General features: G+C 36.8%; 1 protein-coding gene and 1 non-coding gene across 2 annotated transcripts in view; both read left to right on the forward strand.

Moving 5' to 3' along the window:
* Positions 1-10,669, forward strand: part of LOC101740450 (uncharacterized) — a 960,210-nt gene that overhangs the window by 421,863 nt on the left and 527,678 nt on the right. The window lies entirely within an intron of this gene.
* Mir2836 (microRNA mir-2836) lies at positions 589-673 on the forward strand. The gene has a single exon (NR_107434.1). It is a non-coding gene; the product is annotated as a microRNA mir-2836 (primary transcript).

Genomic DNA, 10,669 nt, shown 5'->3' on the forward strand with positions numbered 1-10,669 from the left:
AGGAGCCGTTCGTAAATTTTGCCTATCGCTGGGAGGAGACTAATCGGACGGTAACTCGCGGTTTCGTTTTTCGGTTTGCCGGGTTTGTGTATGCCGATAACGTCCGCTTCTTTCCACACCGCGGGAAAGATGCAGTGCGTCATAGCGGCATTTAAAATGGTTGCCAACATTGCTATCAGTTGGGCTGGTAAAAGTTTTAGCGCGCGGTTGTGGATGCCGTCGGAGCCGGGTGCTTTCTTTGGTTGGAGATTGTGGTTCGCGTCTATAACTTCGTCAGTGGTAATGGGGGGTAACACGTCCGAGGGCGGCAAGGAAGCTCTGCGCTCGACCTCCCTGTCGACTGACTCGGTGTGTTCGGGGTCCGCGTATTGAGTCCTGGTGGTGCACTGCTCTTGCAATGCATCGGCCAGCAGCTTTGCCTTATCATCGTCATCAAAAGCCGGTGGTTGGCCTGAAGGGCGTACGAGGGGAGGCATAGTAGCGGTAGCTTCGGATTTGAGAGTTCTAGCTAGTCACCAGTATGCTTGGTGAGAGGGCGCGAGTTCTTCTAAATAACTATCCCAATTCTCATTTCGGGCGTCGCTTAGGTGAGATTTGACATCCCGCTGTAGACGACGCGCCCATGTAAGATTGTGACTTGGCACTGTATGTACCTAGGGTTGATGTCGTCTCGCCAGCAATAGTGGATTCATGGGCTCGTCTTCCCACTAGGCCAATAAACAGACACACAATTGAAATCTATATATATAAAAATGAATTGCTGTTCGTTAGTCTCGCTAAAACTCGAGAACGAGCCCGATTGGGCTAATATTGGTCTTGAATTATTTGTGGAAGTCCAGAGAAGGTTTGAAAGGTAGATAAATATGAAAATGCTCGGAATTACATAAAAATAACAATTATGTTTTTCTTTTGACGTGTCCCCCGTCGAACGGATTCCTTTTGTTTGTTTGAAGTCTGCCGGGTCAGCTAGTTTGAAATAAAAGCTATGTGCCCTTAAATTTGACCGAGTCTACAGAGGCTTTCCGACTTCGTGGCAAGGCTTTTCATCCTCCAAGCTTTTGTTGATAAGCATTTTAAAAACACTAAGGAACCCTGCTTTAATATACTAGGCGATTTGTTTAAGTTTTTGCTGCGCGATACGATATAAATCTTCAGGTTTTGATTGGCAATCGATTTTTTATAGGATTGAAATACGTTTGTAGATTTTTTTTTAACTTAAATAGTCAATTAGGTAGCGATGAAGAATACAGATACTGAATTAATATTTATTTAAATGTATATAAACAGGAAAAGTAGAAATGACTAGAAAAAATATTCAAAGCCCTTGTAACAAGACCTTGACAGGTAGGTGGAAGTTATTGTGATAAGTTAAATTCCTATTCAAGAAAAAAAAAAACAGGATATGTTTCATTACAACAACAAAAAAGAAAAACAATTTTACACGTGTCGAATATTTTAGATAATTACCATTATTAATTTCTTACATTTTATTTTGTTCCATTAACAAAATTTATTATTATGAGACCCGGCCATAGAATGTTATTTTTATTATTTTTAATAGTACCTACCTACTACCTACTTATACTTAAAATGTTGAAACTAAAAACTGAAATAAAATTATATAATTAGGGGAAAAAATGGAAATGAATTTTATGTAAGTACCTACCACAATAACACAGTAGCGCTAAAGCACTTTTAATATGTATTTGAATATTTAATATTTATAAGTTAGATCCATGAACTTCTAAATTGTACTTAATGATATAATTTTAAACAAGACTTCAATATGTTTTCTCTGTAAAAACAACGTTTTTTTATTGTATTTATTTCAACTACATATCAAATGTAAAAGTCTATTACTAATACTAAATTAACCTGTAAAAACAAAGAAACAACGCAGAAAAATAATTTATAACATATTTCTACTGGTGGTAGGACCTCTTGTGAGTCCACCGCCCTGCCTATTTCTGCCGTGAAGCAGTAATGCGTTTCGGTTTGAAGGGTGGGGCAGCCGTTGTAACTACACTGAGACCTTAGAACTTATATTTATAGGTGTGTGGCGCATTTACGTTGTAGATGTCTATGGGTTCCAGTAACCACTTAACACCAGGTGGGCTGTGAGCTCGTCCACACAACTAGGCAATAAAAAATATATATATATATATCATATTTCTTATCTTTATTAACGGACTTCAAAAAAGGAGGAGGTTCTCAATTCGACTGTATGTTTTTTTTATGTTTGTTACCTCATAACTTTTGACTGGGTGAATCGATTTTGATACATACACAATGTTTCAGCATTGATGTTTCATTCGTTAGATGAAATTTCACAGTAACAAATATTTAATCACCCTCTTTTTCATTTCATTTTATTTCATTTAAAACTTGTTATTCAACTAATGTTGGTACTTTTATTTTACAAAACCGAACCCAAGTACAAAACTATGCACTCGAGGAGTTAGAAGCGATCTTAATTAAATTTAAGATCATTATAAAAGTTTTATGAGCTAGGTCTGTCTGTCGACAAAAATCTATATAATATATTACTAGCGACCCGCCCCCGCTTCGCTTCGGAAAGTGTGATTTATTATTGATTTCTCCACTATTTAATGGATGTTATTATACATATAAACCTTACTCTTCAATCACTCTATCTATTAAAAAAAACCGCATCAAAATCCGTTGCGTAGTTTTAAAGATTTAAGCATACATAGGGACAGATAGATATAGGGACAGAGAAAGCGACTTTGTTTTATACTATGTAGTGATTACGTGAAGCATAAACTTTGTATCCCTTTTTACGAAAATTGCGCAGACGGCGGAGTATGAACTTTCCCAGACTTATAGAGAATATAGAGAAGGAATGCAGAAGGTTAATATATTTTTAAAATTATGCATAAAAAATACATTAAATAAATAAAAACACACTAACATGTATTTGACACAACACAGATACATTCTCTTTGTTTATTGTCAAACTTTCAAACTTATTGTCAAATTGAGAATCTATATATTAATACGTGAAGCAAAAACTTTGTATCCCTTTTTACGAAAATTGCGCGGACGGAGGAGTATGAAATTTTCCACACTTATAGAGAATATAGAGAAGAAGTGCACAATGCTAATTTTTTGTTTTTAAATAATGCATAAAAGTTACATTAAATCAATAAAGAAAACATTACACACACTACATACCATGTATTTGATGCACACACGCATGCATACTATTTATTGTTAAACTTTTGTTCTTGACGTCTGTTGTCAAATTGAGAATAGATTAAATATTGGTTGTCTTTGTTAATATTTTTTAAAGTGTAGTCTTGGCGAAATTTGTGATTATAGAAGTATAAAATACAATCATAATAGTGTACAAACTTACAATTCCAATTAATTATAGTCGAATGTCGACTACTGCGGGATCTCTAGTAGATATTAATATTGTTTGTCTTTAATAATATTTGTCTATAATATAGTCTTGCGCAATCTGTGATTATATAATAGTATTCGACAATAGAACCATAACAATGTTCGAACTTATAATTTCAATTAATTATAGTAGAATTTCGACTAGGGGGGGCCCACTAGTAAGACTAAAAATATGATCACAGACAACTTAGAATCAGCGCATTCAACCTACAAATAATCAGGGATTTGCCTACCTAGGATCCACCATCACTAATAACGGGCGATGTGGATATAATATGTTCTGCGTCGACCCTGTCCCGCCGTCTCAGTGGCCCCGAATGGGCTCCGGTCTGGGTCGGCCGCCGGCTGTGAGCGACAAGAGTTTGGTGAGATTCAACTCCCAAAAGCGTGCGGGGGGTGGGAATCCGATAATTTTGTACTGGTGGTAGGACCTCTTGTGAGTCCGCACGGGTAGGTACCACCACCCTGCCTATTTCTGACGTGAAGCAGTAATGGGTTTCAGTTTGAAGGGTGGGACAGCCGTTGTAACTATAGTTGAGACCTTAGAACTTATATCTCAAGGTGGGTGGCGCATTTACGTTCTAGATGTCTATGGGTTCCGGTAACCACTTAACACCACGGGGGCTGTGAGCTCGTCCACCCATCTAAGAAAAAATAAAAACTCCTCTACAAAAAAAAAAAAACGGATGACGGGTCTTATGAACTACTTCTTAGTCGGACCATCTCGTTGGAAACATTCGTTAGGTCACCCATGTTCCCGAGGATTGCCTCCTGGCGATTCCTTGTGTAACCAGATGTAAGTAGAAAAATGACCAAGAATATCAGGTTTCAGCTGCATGAAATTTGGAGAGACAGAAACATCTGGCACTCAAGAGGTAGACCAAACTTGTGCGCACCCTGGTCTTCTCGATTTTGCTCTGTGAGGTTTAATTATGTGTACGACCCACGAAAATTGAATAACATGCTTAACATGAAATTTAGCTTTTATCTATCGATTGTTCGTTGTGTTTTATTATTGGGTTTTTGTGACCTAAATGCATCTTTCTCATCATTCTTTCTATTATCGTTCGTTCATTCTATTCTATTCTATTTATAAGGTCGATCAAAATAGAACTCGAACTCATATCTTACGATGTGTGGAGGCATTTACGTTGTAGATGTCTATGGGCTCTGTTTCACACCATGTGGGCTGTGAGCACGTCCACCCATCTAATCAATAAAAAAAGTTATACTTTTCGTGACGACTAAAAAATGTTTTTCTCTCCTCACAATCTTCGTTTATGACGTAACCAGAAAATCCGAACATCGAACACCAAATGAGATAATATCTACTACGATCAGATGATCAGCAGATAAATTAACCTTGAAATTTAATACAAAACATTAGCCGGAAGGAAATGATATTATCATCATATTGATTGCATTAATGTATTTCGCACGATAGTAAATCTGTTTTGATAAATTTTTCCTTAAACTACATGCATCAGTAGATGTTGTTTATCTGCTAACTAGCCATTGCGCGCGGGTTTACCCGCATATAAAATAATTTTCCCACGATGAAATTTTATGCATATATATAATTATGCACTACTCTTGCTAAGGCCAGTGCTAGCAAAATCTCGCAGGTTGAGTCCGTGAGCTCATCTACCCGTCCAGGCGTAGTCGGAATATCCCCTTAGGCTACCAGCGAATAGGTAAGAATTTTTTTTTTTTTTTTTTTTTTTTTTTTTTTTTTTTTTTTTTTTTTTTTTTTTTTTTTTTTTTTTTTTTTTTTTTTTTTTTTTTTTCCGGGCCGAACCTCCTACGAGGTCCCCTCGCATACGGGGCGCGTGGGGTATGTGAGACTCAACGATCTATTTATTAGACATTATTTTTTAAAGATGCCGACTGTGTTGTGATGATATGTCACATTAGTGTCACGTGTAACTTAACAATGTCAAACGTGAGTGTAGGAAGCACGAGGCTGCGCCCGTAGATAATATCCTGAGCTAAGCCGCCGCAGCGCCATTCGACGCATATGCGGAAATCTTATTAAACAAATTTTATATTATTATATTAAATTTATTATTATTATATTTAAAAAAATGGTAGGCAGCGACTTGGCTCTGCCCCTGGCATTGCTGACATCCATGAGCGACGGTGACCGCTTAACTTCAGGTGGGCCGTGTGCTCGTCCGCCAACAAAGGCAATAAAAAAAACAAAAATCGTACTGGTGGTAGGACCTCTTGTGAGTCCGCACGGGTAGGTACCACCACCCCGCCTATTTTCGCCGTGAAGCAGTAATGCGTTTCGGTTCGAAGGGTGGAGTTACATTGTAGATGTCTATGGGCTCCAGTAACCACTTAACACCAGGTGGGCTGTGAGCTCGTCCACCCATCTAAGCAATAAAAATAAAAACAAAATAACTATAAAACAATTTGTTTGTTAAACAACTTAAAACAGTTTTAAATTTATAAGTGTGTTTCACACGATCCTTAAAATCGTAAATTTATTTAAAATATTTCATTTTCACGTTTTTATTTTTTATTTTTTATAATTAATAGCTTCCGGTTATTCTAATGATGCTGAAGTTATGTCATTTCCTTACGGTCGCTGCGATCGAGCTAACTCCGTCTACCGCACAGAAGCTCGAATCAAACCTTCTATACATAAAAACATGATTAATTATCTATATATTAACATGTGAAGCAAAAACTTTGTAACCCTTTTTACAAAAATTGCGCGGACGGAGGAGTATTAAATTTTCCACACTTATAGATAACTAGCGACCCGCCCTCGCTTCGCTTCGGAAACATTAAAACACACATGAAACCAAAAAAATAAAATATTTTTTTTTTTTTAAAAAGTAGCCTATGTTCATCAGGGAAAATGTCGGCTTCTAATGGAAAAAGAATTTTTCAAATCGGTCCAGTAGTTTCGGAGCCTATTCGAAACAAACAAACAAACAAATCTTTCCTCTTTATAATATTAGTATAGATATAGATATAGAGAAGAAGTGCACGATGCTAATTTTTTTAAATAATGCATAAAAGATACATTAAATCAATAAAGAAAACATTACACACACTACCATTTATTTGACACACACACATATACTCTTTGTTTATTGTCAAACTTTTGTTATTGCTTAAAGTCTGTAGCCAAATTGAGAATAGGTTAGTATTGTTTTTCTTTAATATTACGAGTATTTATCTATAGTGTAGTCTTGGCGAAATCCGTAACAATAGGACCATAATAATGTTGAAACTTATAATTTTAATTAATTATAGTCGAATTTCGACTACTACGGGACCACTAGTGTGTATAAATGTAATTGTAATGAAGACGCACGTGTCGTAAAACATCTCGGCGTTTACACGAACGACGAATGTTCGTATTCGGTAGTGAATGTGAAATTTAATCGCAGACTTTTCGCCAAATTTTTTCAAAAAAGATTTTACATATATAGCCTATGCTACTCGGGAATAGTATAGCTTCCAAATAGTGAAATAATTTTTCAAATCGGTTTAGTAGTTTCAGAGCCTATTCAATACAAACAAACAAACAAATCTTTCCTCTTTATAATATTAGTATAGATGTAGGCAGACGAGCATACGGCCCACTTAATGGTAAGTGGTTACCGTCGGTCATGGACGTCAGCAATGCCAGGGGCAGAGCCAAATCGCTGCCTACCATTGAGTACTCTCCACAAGCCTCGTTTGAAGAAGGACATGTCATAGCGCTCGGGAAACACCGTGGAGGGGAGCTCATTCCAAAGCCGGATGGTACGTGGCAAAAAAGATCTTTGGAAACGCTTCTGTAGTATGTATAACCTTATACCTTTAAACGAGCAATTCTTGTATATATATATATAATCTGAATCTCGGAAACGGTTCCAACGATTTTCATAAAATTTAGTATACAGGGGATTTCGGGGGCGATAAATCGATCTAGCTACGATTTATTTTCAGAAAATGTTGTTTAATCGTGTTTTCAATAATCAACACTTCCCGACATCTATTGGCGAATAATAATACTATTTTTCTTAATTGAGGGCAACTAACCGCTTTAAAGACACAACAAGATGGCGTTATCAAAAAAAAAAAAAACCAAGCAAAGCTCGGTCATCATCTAGTTGCGATTAAATAACCATTTTGAAGTCGTCGTAGCCTAACGGATAAGACGTCCGATGCATTCGTGCTGAGCGATGCACCGGTGTTCGAATCTCAGGCGGGTACCAATTATTCTAATGAAATACGTACTCAACAAATGTTCACGATTGACTTCCACGGTGAAGGAATGACATCGTGTAATAAAAATCAAACCCGCAAAATTATAATTTGCGTAATTACTGGTGGTAGGACCTGTTGTGAGTCCGCGCGGGTAGGTACCACCGCCCTGCCTATTTCTGCCGTGAAGCAGTAATGTGTTTCGGTTTGAAGGGTGGGGTAGCCGTTGTAACTAAAACATGAGACCTTAGAACTTATATCTCAAGGTGGGTGGCGCATTTACGTTGTAGATGTCTATGGGCTCCAGTAACCACTTAACACCAGGTGGGCTGTGAGCTCGTCCAATCATCTAAGCAATAAAAAAAAATTGAATAACTTGTAACAAAATGTTATTATTTAATTTTACAATCAATAGACAGTGATTTCGTGTTTTCGTGAGAATTACCTTGTACGGTTTCACAAAATGGCGACTCGGATTTTTTCGTGTTCACTTGTTTGTTTACGTTTTCGTAGCGTAACGGAAAATTTATGCAATGCTAATTTCTTGTTAATTTATTTGAAGCTTTAAAATGGTTTTGTCTGGATCGCCGCTTATTCTTGTCAATTAATATTTTGAGTGCGTTATACAAAATAGTACACGGTAGTCTTATTAAAATAACTAGTGGTCCTCCAGTGTAGTCGACTATAATTAATTGGAATTGTAAGTTTGTACACTATTATGATTGCATTTTATACTTCTATAATCACAAATTTCGCCAAGACTACACTATAAAAAATATTAACAAAGAAACAATGTTCTATTCTCAATTTGACAGCAGACGTCAAGAACAAAAGTTTGACAATAAATAGTATGCATGCGTGTGTGCGTCAAATACATGGTATGTAGTATGTGTAATGTTTTCTTTATTGATTTAATTTATCTTTTATGCATTATTTAAAAAATATATTAGCATTGTGCACTTCTTCTCTATATGCTCTATAAGTGTGGAAAATTTCATATTCCTCCGTCCGCGCAATTTTCGTAAAAAGGGATACAACGTTTTTGCTTCACGTATTAATATATAGATAACGTTGAGAAAACTAACGTATGTAGCTGAAGAATGAAAAATCTTCATTTGCACTCTCGGATTTTACCTCACTTAATTAAGCTTACGATCGAGAATGATAATGCAGTATTATTTTTCAGTATAAATATAAAATTTAATAATAAAGAAATTTATAGTAAATAAAGGTTTTGTGTGGAACTTTGCTAAGTGAGCTTATTTGATCGTGAGCAGCTTTCCGTCAAGATCGATGCTTGCAGTTGATTATTTTTCAATCCTCATATTTTATAATAACAATAACTGGGAACAAATCACTCACGGTACCAAATTACGATCCCCTAGGTTATGGGTTCCAGAGACTAATAAACATACTTATATGCGTTTAAATATATACAAGAAATCTGTTCATCACACAATGTATGCCCGATGTGGGAATCGAACCTACGACCATCGGCGCAACAGTCAGGACCGTTAATTACTGCACCACTGAGACAATTTACATCGAAGTGCCTCCTCTTTCATCCATAGTACTGAGTTCTACACATATATAATACACATAAATTAGTAATAGATAAGCAACCCAAGCACTCTACAAAAATGTTTACGGGCGTCGCCCACTAGATGGCTTCGCTTCGGTTATTTTCTTATTGCTCCTGTAGATGGCAGTAACATATTACCTATCCTATATTTTATTTATAATGAAGGAATTTGTAAATTTTCGGAAACCACAAATTGATAAAATTTAATCAATTTGTCTATAACAAATAAAGACTTGTATGATTTTTGTATTTTTTATTTTCTGTGTTTAGTTATACAATAATTAAATGCCTTAACTTTAACAATATATAAGTTTAGGGGCATCCACTACAAGATGTCGCTAGTTGCCGTACAAATAAATATTTGTCTTAAAGTATCGCAGTTTCAGGGCCGCTTATATAACTAGTCAGGTCATAAGTATTGTCACACAGTAAAAACTTTTCTTTTAGAATGCTGGCCACAAAAAAGTTTATTGAATTCGAATTTCGAATTGTTCACGAAAATAAAAATGTATACTTTTAGAATTTTACTCATTTTTAAATATGGAGTGGACGCTTAAAGAAGACCGTGTTGCAGTTATTGCGTTGCATCGTTGCGGTTACGCGCCAATTCAAATTTTTAACATACTGAAAAATTTGAATATAACCAAAAGATTCGTTTATCGTACCATCAAACGATACAATGAAGACTCTAGTGTAGATGACAGGTCAAGAAGTGGTCGCCCTCGGTCTGTTAGGACTCCAGCAGTGATAAAAGCTGTGAAGGCGCGAATTCAAAGAAATCCCAAACGTAAGCAGAAACTGTTGGCCCTACAGATGGGATTAAGCAGAACCACTGTGAAAAGGGTGTTAAATGAAGACTTAGGGCTTCGGGCATATCGAAGAAAAACAGGACATCGTTTGAATGCTCGTCTAATGGACCTGAGACTGAAGAGATGCCGCGCTTTGTTGAAGCGGTTACCGTAGAAGAGAGCTACAACAAACAAAATGATAAGGTGTACGCACACAGTAGTGAAGAAGTGAGCAACCGTATTCCGCGTGTCCAACGAGGTCATTTTCCATCCTCGCTAATGGTATGGTTGGGAGTTTCTTATTGGGGCTTAACAGAGGTACATTTTTGTGAGAAAGGTGTAAAAACGAATACAGCTGTGTATCAAAATACAGTCCTGACGAACCTTGTGGAACCTGTTTCTCATACCATGTTCAATAACAGGCACTGGGTATTCCAACAAGATTCGGCGCCAGCTCATAGAGCGAAGATCACACAAGACTGGCTGGCGACGCGTGAAATCGACTTCATCCGGCACGAAGACTGGCCCTCCTCCAGTCCAGATTTGAATCCGTTAGATTACAAGATATGGCAACACTTGGAGAAAAAGGCGTGCTCAAAGCCTCATCCCAATTTGGAGTCACTCAAGACATCCTTGATTAAGGCAGCCGCCGATATTGACATGG

This window comes from Bombyx mori, chromosome 6 (assembly GCF_030269925.1).
Source record: "Bombyx mori chromosome 6, ASM3026992v2".
Lineage (NCBI taxonomy): Eukaryota > Metazoa > Arthropoda > Insecta > Lepidoptera > Bombycidae > Bombyx > Bombyx mori.